Source organism: Coptis chinensis, chromosome 6 (genome assembly GCF_015680905.1).
Source record: "Coptis chinensis isolate HL-2020 chromosome 6, ASM1568090v1, whole genome shotgun sequence".
In the NCBI taxonomy this organism is placed as follows: domain Eukaryota; kingdom Viridiplantae; phylum Streptophyta; class Magnoliopsida; order Ranunculales; family Ranunculaceae; genus Coptis; species Coptis chinensis.
In genome coordinates, this window is record NC_141461.1 from 94157473 (window position 1) to 94175530 (window position 18058).

Here is an 18058-nt window from a genome sequence, read left to right on the forward strand (position 1 = left end):
TAATCATCATTTTTTCTCTCCAAAACATTCATAAAAAATTTTTCCTCAAACTTTGTTTCTATTTCCCTCTCCACCCTCTTTCAAAATCTCACTCCACCCCAAAAATCCCTTTTCCTTTTCCCCAAAATCTCGAAATATCAAAACTCAAATAAAAATAAATACTTTTTTTGTTCAATACTAATTCATTGTTAATAGATTCGATATTATGAAAATCAGAAAACATTTAAACTCTTCAACAATACCAATTTTGAAACAATGTAAAGACGTAGAGTCAAGAAACGAGGAAGAAGAAAGTAGGAAAAGTATGAATCATTGGTGTGGGGAAAAAATTTCAAATGTGAAAAAGAATAAAGAGATGCGAGGGTTGTTTACGGTGGTGCGGGATAGTTTTTCGGGGGTATTTTTGTCAGTTTAATTTGTTTTAGAAAAGAGGGGTGTTTTGTTAGTTTGATACATACGGGGAGGTTTTATATACTGGTTTTTTGACGAGGGAGATTAAACGCAAAATTTGGTATTTAATATAATGGTTTGATAAGTTTAAGATTATAAAATGAAAAAGAGTTGTAGTTATACATTTCGAAGGAATACTGTTCTTCGCTCTTGTTCACCTGGGGTGGGGCGTTCTTTTGGATAGAGAGAGATGTTGCTGAAAGGAAAAAAAGCAAACTAGAAGTACATTCTATCAAAAGTTTTGCAACTAATGTACATTCCAAAATCAACCACGGAATAAAGTTGCAAAATAGTTCCACTAAGACCTCTTTTACCGGCTACATTACAAATTTTCAACAACTTAAACAATTTGGGTAGGCGAGTTACCTTGAAAAAGTCTCCACAAGTGCAAAATTGTTCACGTGTACGTGCAAGGGTTGACTCAGACTTTAGAGACTTCAAAACACCTATTTTTAGCACTATCCGTACCCCCATTTCCAGTGATGTCCGTACCACTATTTCTTCTTCCTTACAAAACCTTGCAAAACCCCAAACACTTGGGTATGCAATAAATGGGGATCAGCCCCTTGGTTTAGATATGGGTTCATGTAACCCCTCCTCATCGCGCCGTACCATAAAACCTCCCTATTTCTGATGCCTCGTGACATAAGCTCCCTATTTTTGTGATTATACAAAAATCACGATATCTTTCTTATATTTCCATATCTTTCTACTCCTCTCTTACACTTTGCAGAAAAAAAAACAAAAAAACAAAAAAAACAAAAAAAAAACATTTTCATTCCTTAGTTTATCTCCTTCAATCATTTAAACGAAAAAGAACACTAATTCAACTTCGATAACATGCAATTTAATATTGAAATTAGAATAACAGGTTTTGACGACGAATAAATTAGGTTTGATGAAAAAGAAACATTTTTTAACAATGAAAAAATCAAGTTTAACAATGAAGAAACATGGTTTCATGATGAAAAACCACGATTCTACTATGAAGAATCATTATCTTTCTCATTTCGATTGATTGTTGTGAATATTTGTTTTTGTTTTATTGATTTTTTTTTATTCTTCTTAATTTAAATAAATTGGGTTCCTAACTATGTAAATTTGTTTTCGCATAGAAATTTAAGTATGTAAATTTGTTTTATTTATTATTTATTCTCATTTGTTTTCTTTATTGATTTATTTTTTTCCATTCCAAATTTTTTTGAAGAAAGAAATTTAATCTTTGTGTTTTTTGGGTTTATTTTATTTTTTATTTTGTTTTGTTTTGTTTTTTGTTTTTTTCGACAGAAAGAGAATGTAGAAAGAGAGAACGTGGATCTTTTGGAGGAGGAGGGGTACTTTGATAAGTTTTCGATTGTAGTTTTGCATTTTAAAAACACATAGAGTTTTTATCACTTTGTCCGTATAAAAGGGGTTTTTATGTAGTCAGTTGAAAGTAGAGGGAGATAAAAACCTCCCTCTCTCTCTCTTTTGGTTAAACACTTAAACACCTTCCAAACCCTAGAATCGAAAATGATAATGCTAACCAACATAAACATCTAAAAATACCTTACTAGCATCTAACTTCCTTAAGAGTCAATCAACTCTCTTTTCTCTTAAGTCTCGCCAAATTTACACTGCAAATCTCTAAAGCCATGTGCATAGCAGTATTAAACCTCGCTACCATAGCTATGTAAGTTTAAAGTTAATATTTTTTACTATAGTTTCAGCAACTATAACAATGGGAGATGAAGAGAGTGCTAATCTCTATTGTTTTAAAAATCCCGTGCTCAACTACTTCCGCAACAGTACTTTAGTAAAATTTTATGTATCTACTGATATTTTGGTCCATTTTTATGACTGTTTTGCCCCTTCCATCGAAAATTCCAATAGTATATATGCCAAATACCAAGGTAATAAATGATAGATTGGAGGCCGGGACAAAAATGTAAACATACATTTAGATGAAATCTTTTTATGCTTTGAACAAAAAACGCATTGCGTAAACATAGGATAATTTAAAGATGGAGAGATGACACTAAACCAAGAACGGTTGCCTATGTACCTTGTTTATATTATACGATCAACAGTGGTGAAGCTAGAATCTTTGTTTTTGGGGGGGGGGGGGGGTAAGCAAAGGAAAAATATTAGGGTTAACTACGATTACCCCGCACGTTATTATTGACCGGATAAACCAAAGATAATAAACAACTAAATTTTAGAATTACAAGAAAAATACTAAATATCTCCCAAAGATTAGTTTGTTACCAAACTAACAAACAACCAAGTAATTCAAGGCAAATTCGTGAATGAATTATGTTTGGGGGTGCAAAAATAGAGTGTTTACAGCAGCTATAAACTCCATTTGGAATGAGAGAAACCAGAGACGCTTTGAACATAACTCACTACCATGGTAAATTGTATGTACCAATCTCATGAACACAATGAAGCTCAATCCAAATGCAAAGTCCCTCTTGGACAGTCTTGGCATCGAGGCTTCCTACAAACAATGCATTCAATTCAGTTGCATATGGATCAAATTAAACTGGATGTGGACACTACCAAGCTCAACCCGGATGCTTCACTAACTAATGATCACATTGGTACTGGAGGTCTTATTAGAGACTAATGGAAAAGTACACTGGCTAAAGAGGAACAATGTTAGTGTTATATCAAGAGATGAGAGCCATTTATAAAGGATTGCTTGGTTGCAAATTATTGATCCAAAAAAAGAAAGATTTTAGTTGCTTCTGACTCCATGAAGGCAATTCAAATCTTGAAGGGATATTAAGTGGCGCCTTGGTAGGACATCTATGCAGCCATCTTTGATATTGTTTCTAGGATGGAAAAGGTGGATTTCATTCACGTTTTCAGAGAATATAACATGAAACTTGTATTTGAGATGTTAAATAGAACTGGATAAACAAAAATCTGATCCACCAATCCAGCACAAGTAATTGTCATCCTAAATTAAAAAGCAGGCCCTTTAAAAACCCAACTCCAGTGGGCCTTGAACCGAAACTGAACCCTCCGGCACTACACTACACCAAGTCACCACCGAAAATTTCGATAGAATTAAAAACCGCGCCAGATTCTTTTCGATATTATTATTTCTCACCATTCTATTTCCCAATTAATCATCATTGTTTTTTTTTTATCTCTCCCCGAAAACATTAATAAAAAAGCTTTTCCTTCCTTTGTTTCTATTTCCCCCAATCCCATTCTCTTTCAAATTTTTCCTCAAACACTCTCCACCCCAAAATCTCGAAATATCAAAACTCATATAAATAAATAAATAATTTTTTTTGTTGAATACTGATTCATTGTTAATAGATTCGATATTATTATGAAAATCAGAAAACATTTAAACTCTTCAGCAATACCAGTTTTGAAACGATGTAAAGATGAAGAGTCAGGAAACGAGGAAGAAGAAAGTAGGAAAAGTATGAAAAAGAGGAAAATAACAATACCAGTTCCATTTGATTTATTAGTTACTACTCCAAAAGTTAATAATAATAATGAAGAGTTAGTCGAGTTAAAAAGTAGTAGTAGTAGTAGTAAAAAAGGGAAGAAGAAATGTAGTAATAGTAAAAAGGAAGTTTCGAGACCGCCACTAATAAGAACGTCTAGAGGGAGAGTACAAGCGTTGCCATCGCGGTTTAGTGATTCGGTTATGATTGATCCTTGGAAGAAAGATAAGGAGAAAGAGAGTAATAATGTGGAGTCGACTAGTAAGAATGTAGGTGTTGTTAAGAAGAAGAAATTGCGGGAGAAGGAGAAGGGTGGGGAAGAAAGTTAAGAAGAAGAAGAAGGTTGTTAGTAAGAAAGCCAAGGAGAAGGTTAAGTATGAAAGTCCTAGTTGTTCTTCTGAAATGGAGGAGGAGGAAGAAGAAGAGGAGGTGGGGTATTTGAATTATAAGAATTTTGATGGTAGGAAGTTTTCTAGTTCGCGGAGTTCACTTACGTCTCTACATGAGAATGTGAATGAAGTTGAGGAGTGTATACATTTGGATGGACTTGATGGTTCTTGTAAGTAAGCCGGATTTGAATGGGGAAGAGAGGTCGGTAAAGGAGAATGTTGTTAGAAGAAAGGATTTCTTTAGGCCGTCGGATTTTTCTTTGGGTGATGTAGTGTGGGCAAGATCGGGAAAGAGGTATCCTGTTTGGCCAGCCATTGTGATTGATCCTCTGACGAAAGCTCCTGATTCAGTTTTGAAATCTTGCATTGCTGGGGCAATATGTGTCATGTATTTTGGGTACTCCGGGGATGGAAAAGAAAGGGTATAACTTGCATTTTATTTTTTTCTGTAAAAGTTTTTTTGATTCCATGTTGAATGTCCTTGTTTTTATATTTATTAAAATTAGCTCATAAAAAACTGATTTAGCATAACTGTCAATGAGCAGGACTATGCATGGGTGAAACATGGAATGATTTTTTCCTTTCGTAGATTATGTGGACAGGTATGTAACTGTGAGTTAGTAGTGTTTGTGTTACTATAATGCATAAATTGGCTAGTACAAGACATACTGAGATAAAAATATTGGCATGCAATTTACTTGTCCAGATTTCAGGGACAGACCCAGTTGCACAAGAGCAAGCCTAGTGAATTTCGGATGGCTATAGAGAAGCCTTTTAGCAGAACATGGCTTTGCAGATATGTTAATGGATGAATAATGCAATTGCTCGGGCAGCTGAGTTATCATACATCTGTTCCCCAGAGGTATTCAAGAGGCCACTGACTCAAATCAGGAGCAGGAATGTCAGTCCCAGAACCAGGCAAGTGTAAGTGTTAATAAATGTTTATGCAGATATTGGATGCACCAGTTGTACAGTATTGTTATGACATCCACCTTTAATTAATATTTCTATCTCTGTCTGTGGTGTTAATATTGAAACCCATGTGTAGACATGTTTCATTGTGTGAGATTTCCTGAAATTTGTTTGGGTTAGTTATGGATAACCTCCATCACTAGTTGCAGTTGGGGATCCCCGGGTTTCAAAAAACACTAGGGATACCCACCTCTAAGTTGCAGTATCCAACGGTTATGCTTCTTCAAGTGAACAAAAAAACTTCATCTCAGTAGCTGTTGGATCATGCAACTGGGCGGGGGGCCGGGGAATTTGCAACTAATAATTGGGAGGAGGGGTCAATTCTGACTAACCCAACCTGTTTTGATATTAGACTTAAGGTCAGAACTCCTTGAACTGGACCAGGCACGAAGTCTTTCCTCAGTGGATAATCTCCTGTTTTCGGGCGGTGTTTGTTCTAGTTTTAGTTTGTAGTTAAGAAGTATTATCGGATCTATATTTGTGATTTAGCCCCTTTATGTATTTCACTTTTCACTTGTGCATAAAGATATACATGTCCATGGTTATGATTTCATTTAGGTTTTCTCACAGGACATATCTCTTGAAGAAATCACATACTTGTGGAAGGCTGTGGCTTGAGGTTGCCAAATAAATCTAGAAAGAAAATCATGGTTCTCTTCAGAAGGCCTTTTTGTAAACATTGTTCTAGGGTATGTAAACTTCACTTAAGGTGATTACTTGTGACGTGTTATTAATGGTATATTTCCCTGCCAACTCCTAAAAATGAAAATGGTGGTAGAAGTTCAAGCAGGACATAAAAAATTCCTTAAGTTGGGCATTCCTTACATATGCATTAACTTTTCATGGTTTAACTTTAGTAATGTACTTTGCAGTTAGCAAAATCTAAACAATACTGTGGCATATGCAAAAGATTTGGCACCATTCGATGGTGGGAATTGGGTGAGACTGTCAACAACTTGACTAAGTTCTTTCTATGTCTCAGTTTTCAATGAAACAGCTGATCTATTGATTATTTTGTAGGTAAGGTGTGATGGGTGTCATGTGGGTTCATGCAGAGTGCGAGAAAATTTCCAGCACTGCTTTCAAGGTGCCCACTTTCCTTCTTATAATGGTTACCACATATTACTTAATCTGCAAAATGTCTAAGTGTCTTGTTTGTCTTCCTTTCTTGTAAATTAAGGCTGAATTCCCTAATTAAAGTGTTTATGTTGAAGGATCTGGAAAACACAGACTACTTTTGTCAAGGTTAAAAGCCCAAATTCAATTTTGAATTGTCAGATTCAGTAGAAGGCCAACCAAAAAATCATGTCAGTCAATGTGGTTCTACTAATGATTGGCTTTTCAAAATATTTTAATCCATTCTTTTCAGTTTCACCTACTCAAGGTTTGATATTCTTTTCTATTTTTTCTGCCTATAACTGTTCCTTGATTTTTCTTCCTATACAGATCTAAAACAGAAGATGGGCAATTTTCGACTCTGACAGGGTAACTGTTGTATGTGCTGGCGGAGGGAATATATTTTCCAAGTTTTCATGTGTAAGCATCAAATATCTTGTAATACTACTTTTGACTTAACTATAGGAAATGATACACAACAATTTGTGCTTTAAAGATTGAAAAAAAAGAAGTGAATCATTATCTTTTGTCTATACAATTTACTTGGTTTCTGCTAAAGACATCTTCTTATAATGATTATAGAGACTTTGATTCACTTTATCAAAAAAATGATTCTTTAAAACATTGGTGTTTAGACTTTAGATATTAGATAATGACAAGACTACTTCCCAGAATTTGAGCATCCAATTATTTTTTAAGCTGATGTTAATTTTAGAATTTCTTTAAAAGACTATCCCTCAATGGCCATTATCTGTGTCTGTAACATGAATCTATATATAATGGATGGCATACTCATGTCAGATACATTTTAGTTTCAATTTTATATACAGATATACAAGGTCTGGGCTGTAAGCAGCTGGTGTCATCTACAGATGCGCCTCACATCACATAGGCCAATTTTTACTAATTCCTTCTACAGAGTACCACCATCTATTCATGAGTCTAGTTGGAAGCTGACTTCTTGCTTATTCTTACTAGACATTTAACTATTTTAAGTACTGGTCACCATAGTTTCTTTTTGCTGAATTAAATCCTATTCAGCTCATTATGTATTTGGCATGTTAACCCTTTTCGTTTTTCCATATATTTTACAATCCTCTCTCCTCTCTCTCTCTGAGGATAAAAACTTCTTATCAATTTTATTGGTATATTATATTATATTTTATTTTCTTGCCATGTCAGTGTCAGGCAAAGCTTCCAAATCGGTTTATACCTCTCGAGTATAATGGTGTATTATGTTAAATCATCTTCTTTTCATTGTCATCATTTTGAAGAACAGCTATTTTCTAATGAATATTTTGCAAAATTTTAAGTTGAATACATTGCTTTTTCTTCAATTTGCTTAGGGACTTTTTCTATTTGATTATGCTGTATGCTAAGCTCAAGGCACTAAATCTTGAATAACATGGCTTCAATTTGATTGTTTCTCTTTCAACTTCAGGTTTTAAGTTTTAGTTTTTTTTTTAAAAGCATACAAGGCATCAAGCTCTTGATTGGCATGATTTTTAATTTTGACTAATTGCTTATTTATGTTTATGTTAATTCATGTTATCAACATTAGGGACAGCCTCCTTTAAACATGGTTCAACTGGTATTTCCAAACAAATATTCGATACTAGATGAATCTGCAGAGATTCATTTTCATAGTTACTTTGTTGCTGTATTTATTTCAGTGTGGTGTGTAAGTGTGGTTCATGGAGAAGAAAACAGATCTCTTAGTGAGTGGGAGCCCATACAGGATCTCGAAATAAAAATTGGAAGACCAGTGTTATGGTGAAAGGTCCAATGCTGCCACTGGAACAATGGGTCTGTATTTCCAAAATGTGCCATTTAATTAAGCAGCTTTCAGTTTTGCCATATAATTATTTGTAACGGGTTGTTATTTGTAAAGTTAATCACATGTCTCCTTTATTGTTTTCTTGTTTTACAATAAAACAGATGTTGCAAGTTTTACAACTGAATGTTATGAGCGTTTCTCAAATCCTCTCAAAGGATCTTCACTTACTTTACAGAAACAGAAGTTGCTTGCTTTCCTGAAAGGTAAGCCGTTTCTTCATACCACAAGTTTTTCCATAATCTCTTTATTTTTTTTTGCATGTGCACCAATGAATCGCTTTTTGTAGTATGTCCCTGCACATCAAACAAGCTGATTTAGTTGTGATGTCACTCCTTCAGAAAAGTATGAGCCTGTTGATGCCAAGTGGACAACAGAAAGATGTGCCTATTTGTAGATGGGTTGAATTTGGGATTACAACAAAATTATTATATGTAACAGGTATTTCTGTTTCCTATAGCTTCTTTTCCATGTTTTCCAGATAGCATTTTGTGACGCTGAAGAATGGGAGTTAATATATTTTTGTTGCAAATAGTTTATAAACTTTAATTGTTTACTAGAAGTATGGAAAATACATGTTTGTTTTGTTATATTTGTCTCAGGTGTCAAATAGCTGTCCACCAGAATGCTATGGAGTGAGGCTGTCAAGGATTTTTACATCCCCTGGAGTGTGGAAGCTGATGTGAAAGATCCCTATTATCCAGAAGGAATGCTGCCTTTGTCCTGTGAAGAGCATGTTCCATGACACAACCATTCTTTCTTAAGTCCTGTGTGTTTCTATATTTTGGACTAAGAAATTCTCGAAACTTAGCTTGGTAAAATGAATTAATGTTATTTTGTGAAACATGTAGCATGTTACAATGCTAGACTTTTGGGGACCTGGAATTAGTCTGTGTTGCTTAAGGTTTGAAAAAACCTGTAAGAGCCTTGAGGTGCTAGGCCTCCTAGAGGCTTAAGCCTCAATAATGCCTTGATGGTAAAACAACTTAAATTTTGTTTTCATTTGTGAAATTGAACATTTTTCCATGTGAATGAGGTTGTTTTGTCGTTTGAACAGAGATTGAGGGTTGTTGTGAGGAGAAAAAGTAAAACAAGAAGAAGAAGAAGAAGAAGAAGAATAAAAACTAAGTTCTAAGAGTCCTGTGTTGTTCTGCCATTGAGGCTATAGCCTCGAGGCATTTTCTGCCAAAGGTGCTTAGGTTTGCCTCAAGGCATGTGTCTCGATGCGTTTTTTGACCACTTTCTGTATATGGACAGTCCAACTATGATCCCTGATTTTTTCTATTTCTAACAGCATGAATAGGATTTATTCTCCAGGAAGGAATTTAATTTCCTTGTAGAAGGAATGTGCATTTCTTGTTGACAGATACTATTAAACTACAGTAAATTTGTTATATCTATCAGAGATAGTATTTTCTATTTGTTAAGATGTCCCTTGGATTCCCATTTGATTGTTTTTTAAACTTTGTCTTTTTTAGGAGGTGCTCTGAAGCCATCCGATGTTGAGAAGTTATGGGTTCATGTCACTTGTGCTTGGTATCAGCCTGAAGTTGCTTTTCAAGTGATGAGAAGATGGAGCCTGCTTGGGATCTTGAAAATTCCATCAAATTCTTTTGTGTAGAAGGTGAAATATTTTTACTTTGTGGAAATTACTTTGAGGTTAGTTCAATATATCTCAGATCCAGCTTTTATTTCAAGCACTATTTTTCTGTGCCTGTTCAATAGCTTTACAATTTCTAGTTATTTAAGCTTGGAGGTCATATGGCAGTTACATCCTGCTTCCCATTTCCTCGTTGCTAACTATTCTTCTTTCGAGGTTTTTCAATGCAATTGCATCCAATTTTTTATTTTTCGTTAGTTAACTTAATTTTAGTTTAATGCAGTTGCATCCACTTTCTATTTTCCTGTTAATTATTCTTTTGAGGTTAGTTCAATGTTGTATCAAATTTCCGATTTGGTGTTTAATTATTCTTTGAGGGTTAGTTCAATGTATTTGCATCAAGTTTTCAATTTCCCATTAATTATTTTTGAGGTTAGTTCAATGCAGTTACATCAAATTTATAATTTCCCGTTAAATTAGTTTGTGTTAGTTCAGTACAGTTTCGTCTATTTTTCAATGTTTCAAGTTAATTAGTCTTTTTGAGTTTAGTTCCTGCATTTGCACCTAATTTCTGATTTTCTGCTAATAACTATTTAAGGTTAGTTTAATACATCTACATCCAGTTTCACTATTTTATGCTTTGAGGGTTAGTTCGATGCAATTACATCCGGTTTCTTATTTCCCGTTAACTATTATTTGAGGTTATTTCAATACATTTGCATTGAGTTTCTGATTTCCCACCAATTATTCTATGAGGTTAGTTTAATGCAGTTGCATTCGGTTTTTGATTTTATGTTAATTATTTTTGAGTTTAGTTTAATGCATTTGGTCCAGTTTTCGATTTATCATTAATTATTATTTGAGGTTTGTTTGATGTATTTGCATACCGCTTCGATTTCCCCGTTCAATATTTTTCAAGGATTTGCATCCAATTTATAATTTCCCATTAGTTATTCTCTAACGTTAGTTTAATGCAATTGTATCAAGTTTTCGGATTTCTAGTTAATTATTTTTGAGTTTAGTTTTAATGCATTTGCATAAAGTTTGGATTTTCATAATTACTTTGAGCTCAGTTATGCATTTTTTGAATCCAGTTTCCATTTTGTTTTAATTATCCAATGGTGGTAATACCAACTTCTACTGATCCATGTAGTGTCTTTTGCAAACATGGCATAAAAATAAATTACGCTTGATTTACTTCATGTGGAATCATCGAAGATTATCCAGTTCCTGATTTTCCATTAATTATTCTATAAATTATCTATAACTCACTATGTTGAATCTTTCAAAGATCCTATTTAACGGGTAAGGTTAATATATTAATTATTCTGAAAAATATTTGTAAAATGTATTATTATATATTAATATTATATTGATCACTCATCCCAAATTTCTATAACATGAAAAATCACTTCCATTAAAAAAAACTCACATTTGATAAAAATTCTTCAACTTCATTTTTGTTGTTTAATAATAGAAGTTTGATTGAAGTTTTGTATGATTGCCTAATAATGCGAAGTTCATATATATATATTGAAGCTACTTGAATAGCAAGGAGTTCCCAATAATATGGAAAGAGATAAGATAAACACCATTTTAAATGCAAAACTATATTTATCGTGATATTCCTATAACATATAACCCATCTATGTTTTGAGGTTAGTTCAATGCATTTGCATCAAGTTTCTGATTTTCCGTTATTTATATTTTGAGATTAGTTTAATGCAGTTGCATCCAATTTCTGATTCTCGTTATTTATTTTTTTAGGTTAGTTCATTTTGCAGTTGTATCCAGCTTGATTTCTCGCTAATTATTCTTTTGCAATAGTTCAATACATTTGCATCCAATTTCCAATTTTATGTTAATTATTCTTTGAGGGGCTCAATGCATTTGCATCCAAAGTCATTTTTTTCATTAATTATTCTCGTGGAGATTTAGTTTAATGTATTTGCAGATTCCATTTCGCTTACTATTTGATAAGGTTACATTTGCATCTAGTTTCGATTCCGCTAATTATTGTTTGAGATTAGTTCAATAAATTTGCATCCAGCCTCGATTTCCGCTAATTATTTCTTTGAGGTTAGTTCTGCATTTGCATCCAACTTTATTTTTGAGATTAGTTCACAAGTAAATGCATCCGATTCATTTTACGTTAATTATTCTTTAAGATTAGTTCCACACATTTGCATTATGTTTCCAATTTATAATTAATTTTTCGTTGGGGTTAGTCTAAATGTAGGGTTGCATCTAGTTTCTTTTTCTGCTAATTTAATCTTTGAGGATTAGTTCAATGCATTTGCATCCAATTTTGGATTTCCCAACAATTATTTTGTTATGCTAGTTTGATGTATTTGCATCTAAGTTTTGATTTCCGGTTAATTATTCTTTGAGGTTAGTTTAATGCGCTTGTATCCATATTCATTTTCTATTAATTAATTTTTAAGATTAGTTTAATGCTTGCATTTGCATCAAGTTTCGATTTATCAATTTAAATATTATTTGAGGTTAGTTCGATGCATTTGCATCCAGTTTTTCGCTCCTTTTATTAATTGTTCTTTTGACATTAGTTTCATTCAAGATTATATATATTTTAAAATATTTGTCATTATTGCTTTGTCGTTAATTTTTTTTTTCATTTTCTATTATATATTTTGTGATATTTATTTTGTATAATTTAATTTTTCCACATGTAATTTGTTTGGTTTGATATATAATTTATTTTAAGCCCATATCGCCCATTTTAAAATGGATCTTTAAATAAATTATATATCAAACCAAAACAAATTATGAAAAATTAAATTATACAAAAATAATATATATATAGAAAAAATGAAAAAAATTAATACAAATAATATATAAATATATATTTTAAAAATATAAATTTAATTGGAATATATCGTAATTATTGTGTAAAAGAATTATGATTTTTGGAATCTTTAACTATGAATAAATATCTAAATCCCACAATGGATGGCGATCAAAATCGAAAGGGTTTTTGGAAAATCGTTTTGTGGAAACTATTGTTTTAGCAATTTTAGTTTTTGTCTCATATTTTTTTTTTCAGTAGCTATATATATTATTTAGAAAAAGTTGGAGACTTTGTGAAACTCTAGATGAGATTGTTTTCTTATTTATATCATACTTTTTATAATTAAGAATAGAGTTTAGAAAAAACTGAGTCTCATGGTGCTCAAAAAAATAGATTAGTGAGGGTATAACTATAATATATATCTAAAGGAATTGGAATATGTCGAAATTATTGTAGTCGAATTGTATTTTTGGAATCCTTAATGAATAATAACTAAACCCAAAATGATTACATCAAATCAAAAGTTTTAGGGAAATCATTTTTGATGAGAAACTATTGTTTCTAAGAATTTAATTTTTTTGTTCCTATATTTTTTCCGTGAATTAGCTATATTGTTGGGAAAAATTAGAGATAGGTTTTTTTTCGTAATTAGCTATAGTATTTAGGAAAAGTTAGGAGACCTCGTGAAGCTCTAGATATGGTTGTTTTTTCAGTGAATTAGTTATAATTTAAATAATACTTTTTATAATTAGTAATAGAGTTTAGAAAATTTTGGAGTCTCATGAAAGTATTCCAAAAAATAGATTGGCAAGGATATAGCTATAATATATATCTAAGGATAAAGATAAATATTTGTTTTCCTATTTTATCTCCTACTTTTTCTTAATTAGCCATGACACGTTGACACTCTAAACGCTTCCCACCAATTAAAGAAGATAGAGCTATAATATATCTAAGTAATTTTCGCGATAGGTTCGGAGGGACTTTGGGGCCCTCTAATGTGGAGAACCAAAGTCCATTTGCTAAGTCTAAAAATGCCAATTATGCCTAAAATTACCAGTGACTTTTTTCGTCCTTTTATAAAATTGATTCGCAAGACTAGATCCATTGGAACTTTTATTCCGAGATGGCGGTTTGACATAGTAGGCCCAATTCAAGTTTGAGTCCAAAAATACTTTTTTTGATTATAATAGTTTTTGTCATTTTTCTACTTTGAATCGACTTTTTGACCGGGCTTGAAAAAGTTTTTCTCCTTGATTCTTAGGGTTTTAAATATAGAACTATTTTTAGCAATCATCTTGACTCGCTTTTTCATTGTAAAATGACGCTTTTGAGCACATAAAACAACTTCAAGACCCGGAATATATAAAACACGTGAAACAATACTAACTTTTATTTATTATAAACATAATCGGGCTAAATTATCATCACTATTAAGGTTTAAATTACACTTTGGATACTTATCATGAGTTATCAGATTCCGAGGAATCTACCTGTGAGGCAACTCGCCAGATGTAAACGTCTAAATTTACCCTGAAGGACTATTAGGACATTACACCAAATTAAGACTTAGTTTTTAAGTTAGGGATGAGAAAAAATGATGGTTTTGGTTGTTGTTAATGGTTGCTTTCTTCATGAGAATGAAGATGCCTACATATCCAAAGTGTATGTATTGGAAGTGGTAGTGGAGGTGGAATTAATACTTCAGTTGGGATCAATCATCATCGAATCAAACCACACATAGTTCTTTTGGGGTGACTTTTTATAGACATTGAAATTGTACATCGGATGTGACACGCGGTAATCACGAAAGTACATATGCGCGGTCGAGATGAGTGACATCTTCCACAAGAGGCACGCGTGGGTAGTAGTTGTAGGTGTTGGGGCTTGTCCGTGACATAGGGTGTAATGATGGTTAATGATCAGAATGGTTCATGTATTACAGTAGGGAAAAGAACCGCAGGACAATGGTAGTAATGATGATAGTGGCAGGTGATGATGTCACGAGGTGGAGCTAAGTGACGAGTCACTCAAAATGTTGATATGATGTCGATCGAGTCGTTGATACTTTGATGAATGTATTGGTCATTGAGCCTTCTGAATGTCCAAACATGACGAAAAGCAAGATGAAGCGTACAACATGACGATGGAATTGTATGCGAAGTCATTGAGTTGAAAAGAGTGTGCAACATAACTAGTAAAGCGAAATGAGTCATTGAGCTTGATGTGTGTGTATGTCCGAGTCATTACGATTAGTGGAGGTCGTTGTGATCGACTTAGAGTAGAGATCCCTTTAAGGAGAATAATAATTCCACCATTTTTGAAGCATTTTCAAGCACATGGATCTGCCGAGGATAAAATTTGGAGAAATCTATTTCCTTCGATTGTAGAACATATATATAATAAGAGTTTTTGTCCATTATTTTTTGGTATGAGTGTCAAACATTATTCGATAAAAAGCTCAATGGCCAATTCATTTATATGTGATATAGAATACATAATTAAGTTGTGATACTTGGTGAGAATGATCTCAAAATCACAAAAATCATTAGACTAAAAACTAGTTTGTGTAGAAATTTCTAACTTAGCCAAAATGAATCTTGAATTTTTCGGGTAAGCTTTTAGCCGGTTAGCTTTACAACATATTTTTTCCGCTTTTGTTTTAGGTTCGGACATTGAAATGAAGTAACTTTTAGCTTGTAGATCTTCTTGCCAAAATTCATGATTTAATCCATACAATTGAAAGCATGAAGGCATTTGAAATGAAGTGTAAAGGGACATCCTATCAAGCATGTGATGTGCATATGCAGTCCACCAAGTCATGACTCCAATCGACTCGTCTCCAAGAGCACGAAGCGGCAGCCATTCGTCAAGATGGGGTCAATATCAATGACTTGTCACTTTCAACTCCATCTCGCGGACATCATCACCTACTACTCTCATCATTGCTAGCATTAGCATTAAGCTTCCACCCGTCGTAATACCTAAATCATTACAACCATTTATCATCATTACAATGTTCTTACTATCATTATGCTTTTATGCCACTCAAACAACCTAACACCGGAGCTACTACACACGTGCTCATCTTAACTGCACATCGGCCCGGACCACCACGTGTTTTACCGGATGTACACCCTCCGCCTATAAAAGCCACCCCTCGAACTACGTTGGCTTGATTCAAGCACACTTGATTCTAGTCTGGAGTTACGATGATGAATACACGGCGTAGACATCTTCTTTTCAAAGAGAAGCTACTTTCATTCACCACAACCATCCCCTTCTTCATCCTAAATTAGAGCTAAGTCTTAAATCATTGATGTAATGTCTGGTAATAATCGGAAGGATAAAATCAGACATTTACATTTGGCACCGCCGTCGTGGTTGATTTCTTGAAAATCGATAACATGCCAACTCCAACCTACCAAGAAGCATATTCAAAGACTCAATGGACAAGTCGCGGCTCTCTCAATGCTTCATCTCTAAGAGATCGGACAAATGTCGACCTATTCTTGAGATTCTTCTGCAAAGGCTCTGTATACATGGAATAGCCGAATGCAATGAAGCATTCTCAAACTCAAGACATATCTCTCAACTCCACCATTAATCTCTAATCTTGTGGGCTGACTTAAGATCTCTATCTATATCGATCCACATCTGATTTTTGCTATCGGTTCAATCCTCCTCGGAAATGATAACGGAATCGGAAAGCCGATCTACTTCACTAGCAAGACAATACCGCTAACCGAACAACGCGTTATCTGCCGCTCAAAAGTTGTCTTTGCTCTTTTATTATGCTGCTAAGAAATTCAGGCCATATTTCCAAAGGTGGGACCATCGAGTAATCACAGAATACCCTTGAAAACTTATTGAACGAAAATCCAAGCCGGATCGATTGCCAAATAAGCAGTCAAGTTAGTTGAACATGATCTCGATTGAACAACTCTTAAAGCTCAAGTTAGTCGGACTTTCTCACCAAATTCAGCTGAAGATCCACATTTGGAAACTAAAAATACGAGCCTCAACCACCTAAACCCACATAGCAAGAAGTATGGTCTCTCTATGTGGGCCGGTCCTACAAAATAAACGATGGTAGCGGTATTGACATGACACTTAACTCACAAGAGGGCTCCATCATCAAAAATCTATCCGTATGAATTTTGCCACTTCCAACAACTTAACGGCCGAATATGAAGCTCTCATTGGCGGTCGCAAACCACCAAGACTTTACAAGACATCAAATCAAAAGCCTACAAAAGAACTCCCAAATTGGTGGTCAAACAATTGAGCGGGTGATTATCTTATTAACACCAACAATCTCGCTGCCATTCCACCTAGCAAGGGATCTAGCCAAGATCATTTGAAAATTTCAACTTGAACATATTCTTGGCGAAAGACAACCGCCATCCGGACTTCTTTTATCATATCTGGCCAATTCAACAAACTCCGATTTTACCCTCGCCTCATCTTTGTCGATATTCGAACTACACAAATTTCTATCTCAATCAAACTGAAACATCCAATGTAATAATTAGATATTCTACCAACAATGGAGGGAAGATATCCAAACCAGCTAGATGAAACCCATCCTTGACTATTTTCAAACGATACCTTGCATCCGATTTGCATCAAGCCGTAAATCTTCAATACAAAAGCACTTAATACCATAGCTAGTAAATTGTGGATGGCAAAAGTTTGATAAATTAAATTATTCACCTAAGATTCAAATGTTTAACAATAATACTTTTAAATATTCGGGTCCAATAAACGTTAATGGCAAAAATACGATATAACGTTTTAAACGGGTATAATAAGAATGCATTCCTTTAAAATTCGCTATATATTTTACATTTAAAGCTTTGATATAACGTTTTTTATTTTTATTTTACAATTTTATTCATGAAAAAATAATACAAATGTCAAATTTTTGTTCTACTTACTATTACTAACACAAACAAAATTAAAACGTACAACCAACACATTCATTCTCGCAAACAAGATTGCTTTTTGAGTTTTGGTTTTCAAGGCTATGGCCCAAAAGAACAAAAAAAATGGTGGAATCTGTTTTTCTAGCTATGGTTTAAAGTCATCAAGAACTAAACACATGCTTTTCTTATTCTTTAGTCTAAGCATTTAGGGTTTCTTTAATCTTTACTTTTTAGTCGGTTGAGTTTTTCCAAGTATTAAAGTACAAGAGTTTCCATTTCCGGGCCCAACTTTTTACAATAAAAGTCTGCTTTTTTTTTAATTTCAATAATTCGGATATTATAATTCGCAATAATAAAGCTCAGCCAAGAAATTCAGGCGTATTAAACCAAGATCTTTCAAATATTCGATGTCTTGTCTGTTTTATACGGAATCCTTATAATACATGAATAATTCGCCGAATTAAACAACAAATTACTAGCTATGACTAATACATACTCTCATCAATAATCA

The 18058-nt window shown here is 33.6% G+C and overlaps 1 long non-coding RNA gene and 1 pseudogene across 2 annotated transcripts; both read left to right on the forward strand.

Annotated features, from left to right (window-relative positions):
• Positions 1-3505: 3505 nt before the first annotated feature.
• On the forward strand, positions 3506-8182 carry LOC147495592 (histone-lysine N-methyltransferase ATX3-like; annotated as a pseudogene). Its single transcript, XR_015199561.1, has 9 exons — positions 3506-4710; positions 4834-4890; positions 4995-5088; positions 5149-5212; positions 6133-6199; positions 6281-6347; positions 6475-6567; positions 6707-6796; positions 8050-8182. The product of XR_015199561.1 is annotated as a histone-lysine N-methyltransferase ATX3-like (transcript).
• Positions 8183-8224: 42 nt separating this feature from the next.
• Positions 8225-9825, forward strand: LOC147495593 (uncharacterized). The gene is made up of 4 exons (XR_015197608.1): positions 8225-8416; positions 8552-8651; positions 8813-8946; positions 9689-9825. It is a non-coding gene; the product is annotated as an uncharacterized LOC147495593 (long non-coding RNA).
• The last annotated feature ends 8233 nt before the right edge of the window (positions 9826-18058 follow it).